General features: G+C 39.8%; 1 protein-coding gene and 1 long non-coding RNA gene across 8 annotated transcripts in view; one reads left to right on the top strand and one right to left on the bottom strand.

Annotated features, from left to right (window-relative positions):
* The window catches only part of LOC310922969, a 279,318-nt gene that overhangs the window by 149,791 nt on the left and 115,877 nt on the right, over positions 1-13,650 (bottom strand). The gene's annotated exons all lie outside the window — the stretch shown is intronic.
* Positions 6,565-13,650, top strand: part of MPDZ (multiple PDZ domain crumbs cell polarity complex component) — a 91,856-nt gene continuing 84,770 nt past the window's right edge. For 6 of the 7 annotated variants that reach the window (XM_083883090.1, XM_083883088.1, XM_083883089.1 and 3 more), the window contains exon 1: positions 6,565-6,598. The gene's annotated coding sequence lies outside the window, so the exon portion shown is untranslated. Of the gene's footprint in view, positions 6,599-7,763; positions 7,854-13,650 lie in introns of those variants that run through there. The other variant, XM_083883086.1, reaches the window with a different exon arrangement.

Below are 13,650 nucleotides of genomic sequence, written 5' to 3'. Positions count from 1 at the left end.
GTATTGATTTTTATTTTTACTTATATTGCCAGTTTCTGGCACTTAATGACCAGATGAGAGCAAATTTTCTCATTTCATATGAAAGTTTTTAAGAGCTCCTTATGCCAACATCACTATGATGTTTACCTATAAGAGAAGCAGCTGACCTAAATCAATGTGGATTTTAATGGAGAAAAGGCATTTACTGAATTAGTTTCCTGCTCTAACAGAGCTTTTTAATGTTGCAGTTGGACTAAATTTAAATTTGCTTTGTTTGCTAAAATGATTTTCACTTAGTGTTAAATTCCTATCTAAGAACAAGCTAAAATGAAACTTCCATTTGTCAGATACTTGTATAAATGAGCTTATTCCAGAAATTTTTACAACCTTTTTACATCTTCTGGTCTGCTGAAAGCTTGTTTCTCTCTGTGTCTTTAATAGTTTTTTTAGTGCTTTCTGTGTCGCTTGTAGGAATGGTTAACTTGTTTACAGCAAGCACTAGAGTATGCACAGAGGAAGGAAAGACCTTCAGTGTAGCAAAGCAAACTGTAAGGAATTTACATTAGTGAATCTGACTGAGACTCCAAAAACTTGGCCAGTTACAGACATGCTCACTCATATCTGGGGCAATAATCTGTAGCACAATGCATCAGAAATTTCCTCCTTACATCCAGCTGGCTGAATAGGGGATAATCTCAATAACAGAAAGGTTCTCCACACTCTTCTTTTTTTTAAAGGTGCTAATCTTGCTAGACAAAATAGCTTTTGTATAGAAGGATAGGTATAATAGCTAATAAAGCCCTTTTCCTGGGTAGCTTCTTCAAAAGAGCAGAGTGGTCTTCTTTGGACATGTCACCTGCCATCCATAAATGACTGGGCAGATGTGAATGAGGAATATTTAGTTTTCAAGTTCACAGGCAGATGAACATTCTTTGCATGTTTGGATTTTGGACCCTCCATACTTGGGATCCAATACACCAAAACACTGGTGTTTGTTTAATCCTGGTAATTCCTAGATTGTAATAATCACACTTTCAATGCAACTATGTACTAATGATATGAACAGCAGTTAATAACAGTGGTAAATACTAATAACTTTAGTCATGACCCAAAGTTCACCTACACCATAAACAAGATGAAAGGACACAGATGTACTTTTCTGCCTCTTCTCTATACATGAATTAAAACTAAGAACATGCAGACCCATGTGGAATCAGCTCCCTCAGAAAAGCAATGGAGCAGGGTTGTTTGTATGGTCTCTCTGTACACGCAATGACTTGGCAAAGCTATCTGTAAAACTTTATTGCCCTCTCAGCCTACAGTCCTAATACTGGTCCATGATTGGACCAGTTGATATCACTTTGATGGTCTAATAGATAGGGAACAATTTATCCAAAATGGGATAATACCATGAATGTTTCACGGGAACAAAAGGCATAAGACTACAAATTCAGAGATGTACTTTTTCCTAAGATTTTAACTCTGAAAATCACTGAAAGCAAAACATTTCTCCACCTTCATATTTGGATCAGAAGCAGAGACTTGAAGACAATGTGTACTCTTAAATGCAATCTGCATCACGCACTACACAAGGCAAGACATAAGGCACTCTGATTGGCTAAATAGTGCATACAGAGATAAATACTATTTGGACAGTGATCAGTTGTAGAGCCATACAACAAATCATTCTGAACACATTGCTGTGCTTTACTTTAGCTCCACCAGTACATAAACTCCTGAACTAGTCATGTCAGTTTCCTTCCATTCTGAATTTTTTAGGTCTAAAGGAAATGTCAGGCAGGACCTCCTGATTTTTCTAACACAAGAATCGCTAATGAGATATTACCTTGTCTTTTCAGATATTGGAACAACTGTTCCATTGACAAATATACCAGATCACATGTTGCTCTGGACAATGTCCCTTGAGGGACTTCTGAAAAAAGCTTTTAAAATAGGTTGTCTGAGAGCAGGGTCTGTCAAATATGTGGCAATCTCTGGAAAAATACAACATTTTGAAAAAAAAATCCATAATCTGGCTAAACCAGTCACTCCTTGTAGGTATTATGTGTCTGAAGAATTAATGATAATACATTTTGTCACTTATTTGGCTTCACTTCTGTGATATGGGCAAGGCCTGTGGCTTTAAACAATCCTGTTTGTGTGTAAATAAACACCCTTTTAATTTGTCATAATTGCAAGTATTTTGTTTTGCACTTATAAATAATTAACATACCTTTTATGATTTTTTTACTCTGTTTTACCTTAGGAGGCATACTTTCCCTCCCTATGTGTATGTGTAACCTCCAATAGCAATAATAACAGTTAGGAAGTATGTCCCCAGGGAAGACAATTTCCTGAAGAACCTTTAAAATGTAAATCTATGCACCATTCTTGCCAACATGCATGCTTCAGTAAGTGAAACTAATATTCACTATATGCCAGCATAACAATCCAAAAACTGTATAAATTTCAACATGAAAGTTAAGAGAAAGTTCCCAATTTTAACTCTGTATAACAACATAAATGGTGTTACCTCCAGTAACAGAAGTAACTGTAGCTGCACCACCTGACTTTTGAAGTATAATTTCTATGTTGAAATGAAGGAGGAGAAGAGTGTTATATTTAACACAGTATGCTTCTGCTAGTATAATTTATTCTACTCCAAAGACCTCCATGAAAAAAGATGGTGATCCATCCTTATTTGGATAAGGACAAAATGCATAACCACATACTTAATACATTTAGATTAGCAGATATAGCAATTAGCATCATAGTTATCTTTGATCTCAGATTGGTTTTCTCCAGCTTAATTCCACTTAATGCAATGGATTACTCTTGCTTTACACAACCAGGAATAAAATTTGATCTATAATAAATTATTACCATTCTCTAAAAAGGAAGATGGTAAATAGTGGGTTTTTTAACTTGAAATTTGAGCAAATGCTGTAATAAAAAGTACAATATTGTGTCTATGTATGCATATATACATATGAACATACATTAAGAAAATTATGCTGTAATATTAAAGAATAAAGCTATAAAAGCAGAAATGTATCTAATTTTTAATCAAGGTAATACTAATGAAAAGTGTTTATTGGTCCCTTTTCATGTTTTATTCTAAATTCTGGGATGGAATACTTCAAGCATAAATATAAAATACATAAATGTTCCTGAGTCCTTCCTCACAGGCTACTTCTAGGTCCCTAAAATATATATTCCAGCCATTCTGCAGTGGAGCATACAATAACAATGTCCATACTAAACATGATACCCACAGTGATGAAACTAAACAATTACTGTTATGAACAGGTTGGGGTTTTGTTTGTTTGTTTGTTTGTTTGTTTTGTTAGGGAATAAGTAGATCTGTGTCATAAATGTCATCAAAAGTGTTTCATAGGCAACATTTTCTAGCAGTGAAGTCAGTACTTGTGACTCAGAGCAGAATCAGACTCTCATTTCATTGGCTAGCTCCTGTTCCCACGTTCCCGTTAATATTTTAAAAAGCTGCATCCCCACCAGCAGCCTGATGAATGATTTAATGGACATACAACCTTGTTTCTAGTGCCCTTATTATTCTGTAAAGACTTTTCTAAGTTTACTTCTCCTTCATGTTTTCTAATAAATCTAAGCAGTATATAATTAACATTGTATTTATTTAAGTAAATCAGCAAGGCAGACATCTCATCCAATATTGATAGTTTGACCACAGGTATATTATAAATTGATGTGAGAAATGAAATGTGTCAGGATGTTAATACTAGAAGGTTTCTTTAGTTTCCCTCTCCTTAAGAGTCCTTTCTGACAGAATATTTTTTATGGAATTTACAGTCATAGTAGTCTTTTCAGGAATGCTTATGATATTAAAAAAACCCCAAAACCCAAACAACTGCTTGTAATTTTTATTTACAATCACTTGAATGAATATGTGTAAACACATCAACTATTTGTAGGTTGATAAAACATTTAGCCTTGAAATCTCCTTACAAAGGAGTTTTCAAGTACTCTTTTAGTACATTTTGAGGATCCCTCAAGATTATACAACAGCAGTGGCCACACTCCTTACACTAAGAAAGCCATGACATAACTTAAAACATTGTATGTCACTGTACATGATGCATCCCACACTAAGGAAATAATTGATACCGTCTTTTTCTTTTTAGGAAGGGGCTGGAGAAGTCTAATTTTATAGCAGAAGGAAGAAATAAGTAAATACAAACTGCCAATGTCCTTCAAGTTAACTTTCTAAAGCTAGTACCAAACATACCCACAAGACCAGCTGAGTACTCTGAAGCCTAACAGTTTGTTTTGCTATTTGCTAGAACTGTGCCTTTATGGCTCTTCATCAGCGTCACCAGCTCCTGTGCACAAGAGTTCATTGAATTACTGTGATGCAAATTCCCATTACAGTTTTATGTTTATTGTATGTTTTCTGAGAGGGCTCCGTTTCTGTGTACAGCTATGTTGGCATAATTGTACTCATGCAAATATTTTTTATACAGGCAAGGCCTAAAGTAGCACAATGTTCTGAACTTCAGTATTTTTGACTTACTTAATATATACTCCAAGGATTTGTCAAAATCTGAATAGAATTTAGAAATGCATTTAAAATTTAGAATTTAAAATGTATTTCTACTTTAAAATAGCAGACTGTATGTTAGAAAAACTTTCTGAAAGGTATATCTCATACAAAGACAAATTGCACCGGGAAGAATTATTAAGCAAGTGATGCTGTTGTACATCAGGAGTACTGTTGCACCTAATTTTGACCAGTTTTCTGTCCAAATAAACTTAATAGAATCACTGCATTTTGTTTCAGTCATATGCCATAGTTAAAGCGTGAGCAACAGGAAAGAAACAACAGTAACACTCTCATTTTGTACTTATCTAATCAACTGTGGCTTATTCATTGAACAACGATACATGGAAACAAACTGTAACTTATTTTTCAAAATTTTATTGTGGATTTCATACAGTCTCGTGTAACACACCAAGTTGGTGGGACAGTTACAGAGCATTCAATAGCTACAGCATTCAATAACTGTAGCATTCTAGCTACAGCTGAGCCTCTGTGTTTGATTAAAAACAATATGCTTATGAGCACATGCCAGACTGAAAAATGGCAACTGCAAATAAAATCTTGAAAATTAATTTTCTTATTTAAAAAGAAAAAGAATGGAAGAACTATTGTTAAAAAGGTGTAACTACATGCACATTTTAGTATTCAGCAGAGGAAAAGGCAGGTAATAATTTGGAGGTTTTCAATCCACCATCTGTAATAAGAGCAAGCAAGAGAAATATTCTTTAGTGATTCAACCTCTTTGTCAGAATTTAATTTTCCAAATAAAATTAAAAACCCCAAACCAGGCAATGTAAAAAGACCCGTGTTTCCTAAAGTTTACATGTTAAGTACTCTGCTAAATGAAGTGTTTGTACTGGGATTGCATTTATTGATACTCTTGAAAACAGAGCAGTATTTCATTCTAGCTTCATAACATTAGGTTTCTTTGAAATTTTTGTGTGAGCAAAAAAACCCCCCACCACACACCCAAAGAAACCCACCAACCAAACAACCTCCCTTCCCTCCCCCAAACTACTAGAACTTACTCTGACATTTAAGGTTAACATCTGTTTGGAAAAAGAACCAAACCAAGCCAGAAGGCAAGCTGATAAAAAGCTCACAAAAGCCTCTGCAGAGCCAGAACCAACATGCCTAGTGGAGCAGCTGGGGGTCCATCTCTCTCTGTAGGGGGTTTACCTCATCAGAGCTGCCTGAGAGCATCTACACCAAAAAAAATTATCTAATGTAAAGGAAAAGGGGAACCCATGATCCTGATAACATTTGTTAGGGAAGGAAAGTTAACAAATAGCAAAATCATTCCACCTTTAGATGAATTTATGTTTTCAGGTATTTTGTTCTCACTGCAAACATCTGCATTATGTGCTGTATTCTTAGACATATATATGTGAAACACACAGCATCTTCCTTACTTTCAGTTAACTCACTAACCAGCTGCTGCATCGAAGGAGAAGTCACCCCTTCATTACCTCTACGACCTTATAAATCACTTCTTCTAACTTCATCATGCGTTGTTTGCTGATCTTGGTATTTTAATTCTTTTTAACAGTTCCGAACGGTTTTCAATTTTCCCAATTTCCTCCGTTTCAGGCCAGGCTTATCTTACTGCACCAGAAAGGGCACGGCCGGTGGCGGGGCCGGGGCCGGGCCCAGCCGCAGGCGGCCCCGCACGGCTGGGAAGAGGCAGGAGGCGCCCTGCCGCCCTCACTCCACGGGCGAACGGGGAGCTAGAGCGGAGCAGCCCGGCTCCTCGGTGTCATCCCGGCAAGGCGTGCTCTCCGGCAGCCGCGGGGAGACAGACTTGGCGGGAAGGGCCGCGGCGCGCCAGGCCGGGCAGGGGCAGGGCCGGGGCCGGGCCCCCCGAGCGCGGCCCGCTGTCCCCCGGATCCCCCCGCCCACCGCCGCGCTGCCCGCCCCGTGAGACCCGCGGGCGGGGGGTGCCGGATTAGTTTTCAGGCCGCCGGGGCGTGCCCGAGCGCGGCTCGCTGCGCGCCGCTACTCGGGGGCAGGAAGGGCGGAGAGCGGGCCCGCCGAGGCGCTGGGGTAAGCGGGGTGCGGGGCCGGGCGGCGCGGAGCGGAGCGGGGCCAGCCCGCCCGGGTCCTCCTGCGGGGATGCGGGCCGGGAGGGGCGGGGAGGGTCCGTCGCGTCGCGGCGCCGGAGTTCGAGCGACCTTTTGAAACGCGTTTGTCTCTCGAAGTTTTAATTATTATTACTCATTTGATCCGAAGGGTTTTCCGCGGGGGGCTGGAGGAGGAGAGAGGCCGTGGAGCCGCGGGCCGAGCCTGTTGCTGTGTCCCGGCACGTCCGTCCTCCCTTCCCGCCCGGCCGGCGGGCGCGGCTGCGGGGTCGGGCCGGGCCGGGGCTCTGGCCTGCGGCGGTCCGCGGGCTCGGGCGGCCTGGCGAGGCGTCCTTTTCACGTAAACAAAAGCCGAACCACCCCTGACATCTGCAGGGAGCTCTGCTGCCCTTTCCCGCATTCCTTTCTTGCCCCCCAGCGGGCGTTTCGTGACGGGAGGAGGTCTCCTCAGCTGCCGCCGCAGTCCTCCTGGCGGCGCGGCCCTCGGCCGGCACTCGTGGGCGGCGGCGGTGCCTCTCCCCCGGAGCCGGAGCCGGAGCCGGAGCCGGGCCGGCAGCCCCGGCGGCACTGGCGGTGTCCTCGGGCTCCGGGTGGGGCGGGGCGGCTCCTCGGGGCCGGTACCTGTTGCCGGGCCGGTGTCGGCGCTCCCCGCGGTCCGGCCCCGCTGCAGCGCTCCGGCAGTGCCGGTGCCTTCAGACGTAACGGGCTGGTCTGGCGGGGAGCGCGGGGCGAGGGACGCCCGCAGTTGTGCTCTTTGATCAGTCTGGGTGCGGAAAGGAAGGGATCGCTTTTCGTGTCCCCCCCTGCTGCCAGCACCTCCCTGTGTTACTGGAAAGAGCATTAGGAGGAAAGAAAGGAAAACTCAAAAAGCCGACCTTTTGAACTCCATGTACAGCATTTAACAGTTTTGATTTGCCATTTGGCTGAAAAATGCTGTTGTTTTATTTTTGTTTCCTTTTCCTTGTATTTTGCTCTTTTGCTTTTGTAAACACTGCGTCACCCACCTGTGTTCTTGTGCCTTATTTTAGATCGACTCTTTTATAAACTGTTGGATAGGAAACGTCCTTACTGGCTTTGGTGCCAGAAAGGTTGTCAGCACTCTGTCGCTGTAGGAGAGCAGTGATTTACTGAAATCTAGTGGAAGGGTCTGAATTCTGCCGTTGCGGAAGCTCTATTGTGTGATGCCCTGTGGTTTCCATATCACTACTATGTTTCCCAAGGTAACAGCAACTCCTGGGTAGGGAAGAATCTAAACTGGAAAAGGGGAAAGTGGTAAAATACCTTTTGGTAGTGTTACTTGATGCTTCTGTGGGAATTGAAAGTAATTGTAACACTAAAAGAAAAGAATGCAAGTGGAAAATACCTAAGGTTATAACCACCTTCACAAGCAGCATTTTTGAGACAGAGAACACAAATTTTTAAATATTGTTATCAATTTTTAGGTTTTATCTCTTCTATCTTGTTAACTGTAACGTGCATGTAACATTTACTGATTAGCTCTGGTGTTTCTAATAGTTTCCTTAGTGCTTTGAAGAAGCTTTGCACTAGGAACTGGATACATTCTCCCCTCTCCACACAAAAGTGCTCTAGGAAAGTTAGATCACTATCAGCAGTAGGGAAAGAGAACTGCACTACTTACATACTAATGTATCTTTTTATTCCGCCTGGCCCTGGTGGGGCCCTGGTCTGTGAATTCTTCAGAGGGGAATGCTTTATACCTTCTCAGTCATGCAGATAGCTGTAGATGGTTTTGTTTTAACAAGTAGCATTTTATTCAGTATATTGAGAACCATTTTAAAGATCTTCTAAATCTCTGCTCCATGTTTCACATAAAAAACATCAAAAATTTTGTGAAGTGGAACCAGTACATTTTCTACTTGACTTTTATTCTATTTGAGCATCCCGGTGAAGCAGTTTTGGCTAGTACAATGCCATGCTGGCAGGATACTATATTATTTTTGATAAGGACAGTTTATTTCACTGCTGCTCTTCCCCACAAGTCAATACAAAAATGCACTATTTTTGCCTAGGCAATAATAACATATTTCTTTTGTAGGCTTTTCAGACCCTCTTTTTGCATCTGAGTCCCTTTGCACAGTGGTCTTGTTACACAGTGTTATGATTTTCTGTATAAGTCACTTGTTATTGTCGCAATACAAAAAGAAAAATTTGTGTTTTCAGTTTGTAAGGAAAACGATGACTCTTGATGCATACTGGCAGCTGTTTGGAGAGGCTTTGTATTTATTCATTTATGTATGCTGTTGTCACCTTTGAAGAATCCAGTATACAGTGAGGTGCAACTGCTGTAAAATCTGTGCTTCATCAGGTTTAATTGAATTGAATGAATATGGTAATCAATTGCCTATGCTTGAAAACATAAAGAGGTGATATTAACCATGCCTATATTTCATTAATTCAGTGTATGTATTGTCCCCTATATTCTGCATATGCTAAAAAGCTACTTTTCAGTTTCTGAAGCTAATATAGAAGAATTCCAATTGAAGTTAATTTAAGATATTTACTGAAAAAAATACTTTTTTGTAAAAGATGATCTGTTTGTTTCATTAACAAAAAGACCCCAAACAAACCCCACTGGAAACACTTATGCTACAAAGTTGCTGGTTTTGGAATTTGCTCTTTACAAATCAATTTTGAATACACCATATCAGACACTTTTATCAGTAGGTGAAATCATGCATAGTTTAGGCCCATTTCCTATTTGCAATTAGCATGTCACTTTAACGTGGATATTATATCTTATGCTGATGTAGGGCTTTCCTACAGTGTTACAGAAGATTATTTATACACAGTGAACAGATTGCCAGTTCATGGAAAAGCATTTTAAGTTTCCTTAATACATTAGTGTGATGTGTATGTAATGAATTTTGAATGCTCAAAATTCCGATTTCCTAATTGATTGAAAGAACATGTTGCTGTTCAGCTCTATCACAGAACTTTTGTTCAACATACAGAGCCACTACCTCTCTCTGTATTTTTGGTGCATTCAGCATTTTGCTAAATTTCAAGAGGTTAGTAATGTCTTTTCAAAGTGCTTAGAATCTTAATGTAGGCTGTGCAATACTGCCTTTTTACTTTTGCCTTGAATGCTTCAGAACAATTTTCATTAGCATGATGTTTACATGTAGATGTCAGGCATCTCTTGCTTGCTTGTTACATTCCAGGCCGTCCTTAGAAATCTGCTTTGTTCCTCGTGGAACATTAATTTTGCTTTTCCTTTTTTTTGTTCTCTTTTCCCTGATAGTTATTGCTCTCTTTATTTTCACACCCTTTCTGCACTTAAGAAAGTGCTGTATGCAACAGCAAAATTGCATTTGTGGCAGTGGGAAAGTAGCTAGAAAGAAATACGTAGAAAAGCATGAGATCTTTCAATTTACTGTGTATGGTTTCCACTGCCTTAATTTTGACAAGACTACTAGGAGTCCGAGGATCCACCTTAGTTCTTCTTCTGGGATTAGTAGCCAGCTTTCAGGAGGTGACTGGGAAAAATGGAAGAGCTCTTAGAATCTGCAGGCAAAGCAGCAAATTTATCAGTAATGAGTATGTCCCACTTCCTGTGTGGTTTGGTTTCTGTTCCTCCACCACACAGTGATAACAGAATATGCCTATTTGAGTGATAGCCAGAAAACTGGGGAGAAAGATGACACAGGATAAAAAATAAAGTACTAAAGGATATCTCTTGTCCAGACAAATCCAGGCCAAAGTGTTAGATTAGAAGTTTTGAAATACTGCATTTAGCAACTATAAAATGCATGTTGTGCTTACCTTGCTGCTTAATTCAAATAGATTTAATTTTATTCTCATGCAACTCCTAGCCAAAGTTTGGGCCTAGAGATCACTCTTAAGATAGTAATTTCCTCTGTATCCTCAGAGTACTTCAAGTAATGCAGGAGTTATGGGGCAAAGCCTATTACTATGTTTTCTATCTTTGGCATTGCATGTTTCCTAATCCATGCTATGAGCATTAGTTTCCAAGGTATTATCTAAAATGGGGTGGTAAAATAGTAAGTAGATGGAGTATCCATCAGTGAAATAGAGTAGGTTTCCTTGTAGAAACTAAATGATCGACTGTGAAAGAATGATCAATGGAAAGGGGTCATATTTCTGTTTTCATGAATCTTTTGTCTGTTTAGCTAAATGCCTTCTGCAACTGTGGTGCAAAGGAGGTGACCAAATAAATTTTGTATTTAAAAAAAAATACTTCCACCTATGTATTTTAGTGTTTCCGAAGCAGACAGACAGAAACCAGAGCTGCAAGCTGTTTTCTGGCAACCAATATTATCAAAGAAGGGTAGCATGAAGAGTGGCAAAATGTGTATGTAACACATTTTTGTTCATTAGCGTTGGAAGAATCAAATTTCGGGAGCTTGAAAGGGATCATCTTTAACTTTGATTTGTTCTTAGAGAGAATATGACATGTTTGTCACCATATACCTATATAAAATTCCTTGTGTTTCAATTCTAATGTTCTAAAACAAAAGGAAAATGAGGATGATGAGGTTTACTTTTTTTTTCTTTTTGGTTTGTTTGACTGTTTGTTTTTTGTTTAAATCACAGCTTTCAGCTACCTGTGTCTTTAGAACTCGAAAATAGATTTGCTATTTGGTTAACAGTATTTCTTTGATTTGCCAATAAAGTCTTAACTCAGACAGTCTGTGTTCTTATTACTATGAAGAGCTTAATGAACTTCAGCACTGAATACAAAAATAGTTAAATCTACTTTGAGCTAATCTAGTAAGCTCTTTGAGGTGTGAAGATTGTTGTATCATGTGCAGAAGGGCTGGTTTTGGCTTCAGGTCTCTGTGATACAGACTGCCAGGAGATTGCAAAATGAGAATATCAGAACTAAACTTCCCACTGTGCATCTAGAAATCTATGATGCCATTATAAAAATATCCACTATAGCAGAATTAGACTTTTCAACAAGTAATCATGCAAGCCACTCTACTTCTCACTAGCACATTATTGCTAGAATACCTAGAAGCATGCTAATTTAAAGGCCAGTGTCTCCTGTAGTGGATGGTGGTGTTTAGGATATGACTCTGAAGTGCATTTTGGACAGATGGGTGGTTGCTTCTCCAGTACTTCCACTATGTTAATGTGCCACTAAGCTGGTGCTGACAGATCCCACTTGTTAGCATGGATGTGGCACAGCAGGAGCAGTCACGTGGCTTTTTGCCATTTTAGAGTACAGGCAGAGTGAACAGGGGTCATCTTGGCATGAACACATAGAGGCAAACAGTGGTGTGCCTCAATGCATTGTGTCTGCCTCAGAGGAGATTCTGAGGGAAAACATTCTGACAACAGTTTTAGTCTTGCTCATGTTTATTGCTGCAGTTGACAAAAGCATTAAGCTGGCCAGCTGGGGAGGGATTCCCTGCTAATATAAACCCAAAAAAGGAGAATAAACTGAGAGTTCAAAATGATGCTGATGCTAGCTAGCATGGTGCTAGAGCAGTATTCACTCCTCTCTCTAAAGCATGAGGTAAATAGAAAGTAGATAATGAGTATCTTAGCAGAGGTAAGGACTTTTTCCATTGCAAATTACTTGGCATAATCTCAGCCTGTAGATATGTTTAGGACTTGTGTCTGCTCTTGGAATTTTCTGCTGTAAGTTATTAGAGTTCATACCTTCAGGATTGCATGATCATAGTGATGACTGTGAGTGCTGTCACTTGTAAAATTTGCCTTTCACAGCACAAGAAGAATGCGATTTTAGTCAAATTGTGTCATAAAATTAAGCAATATTCAGCTACTCCAAAAGATACATTTTACAGCTGCATCTCTTCTTGAGGTTCTTGCAGATCTGAAACAGAACAGCAGCTCTCTATTTTTCCTGAGTAGTTTCATCTGCTGAACATATGATGTTATGTGCTAGTGTGTATAGTGCTGTCATAAATGAAATCAATGAAAAATATTCAATTTCTAATTTTTTGCAAAGTTCTCTAGTTCCATCAACTACACAGCCCCAAGAGTAGGTATTGAGAAAGAACTGGAACAGTGAAACAGGAAAGAACTGCTTTGATTGGCCTTGCCACTGAGGAAAACATCTAAAAGCATGACATAAATGCCTCTGTTTTTAAAGAGGGGCTCTGAATAGAAGTGAGAGTAGCTTTTAATCTAGAAAGAAAAGCTACGTATGATTAAGGTTTGGGGGAGTCAGCTTCCTTCATAATGTTTAAATAATCTCATCCAACCCTTTCAGTGTAAAATAGACTTCATTTTGTCCTGTGACAAGGTGAAAATACAAGATATTTCGGTTGTTTTTCAGATTTGCTAATCACATGCTGGATTTTTCCTTACCAAGTCAGAAAAAAAATTCAAAAATTCTTATTTTTATTTAGAGGCATAATTTGGATCATGGAGAAACATTACTTTGACAGTCAGGTTAAAGGGGTTTGAATATTGTTCATTGTCCTAAAAGGGATGATCAGTGCTTCTGTATTGATGTATTGTCAAATTCAAATGCAATCTTCAGAGAGGTTGAGGACTCCCCATTCTTTTAGTGGGCTGGATTGAGCTGTGAGTAACCAGATCTATAGGAAAGTTTTCTGTGCATGGCAGTAGGATAAGAACTAGATGATCTTTAAGGTCTCTTCCAACATAAACCATTCTTGTGATTTTGTGAATAAAACTGATGGGAAGCTTCAGGTGTATTGAAACTAGGGAATTCATATTAATGGAACTTGAGAACATTTAAAACCCATTTGGTTTGCTCTTTCTACACAAACTGCAAATAGTATAGACTTGACTAAATGATCAGGGTCTATAACTAATGATCCTGTTAGGCGGCCTTATCCAGTGGTCAACATCATTCCTTTTCCTCTTTTTATCCAAAATCTCAAGAAAAAATCATTTTACCTGAGTGCTTAGAGATCACAGCTCTGGATGTTTTTAAGTTCTCCAGATTCAGTTGAGGGGGGGGGGGGGGGGGGGGGGGCAGGCTGTACTGAAGTGTTTTCCTACTATCAAGAAAACAATAGCAGCATTACGAAAGAT

The sequence above is a fragment of the Zosterops lateralis genome (genome assembly GCF_965231275.1).
Source record: "Zosterops lateralis genome assembly, chromosome: Z".
In the NCBI taxonomy this organism is placed as follows: domain Eukaryota; kingdom Metazoa; phylum Chordata; class Aves; order Passeriformes; family Zosteropidae; genus Zosterops; species Zosterops lateralis.
Note: the sequence above shows the minus strand (reverse complement) of the source record. Positions and strands in the feature narration are given on the sequence as shown.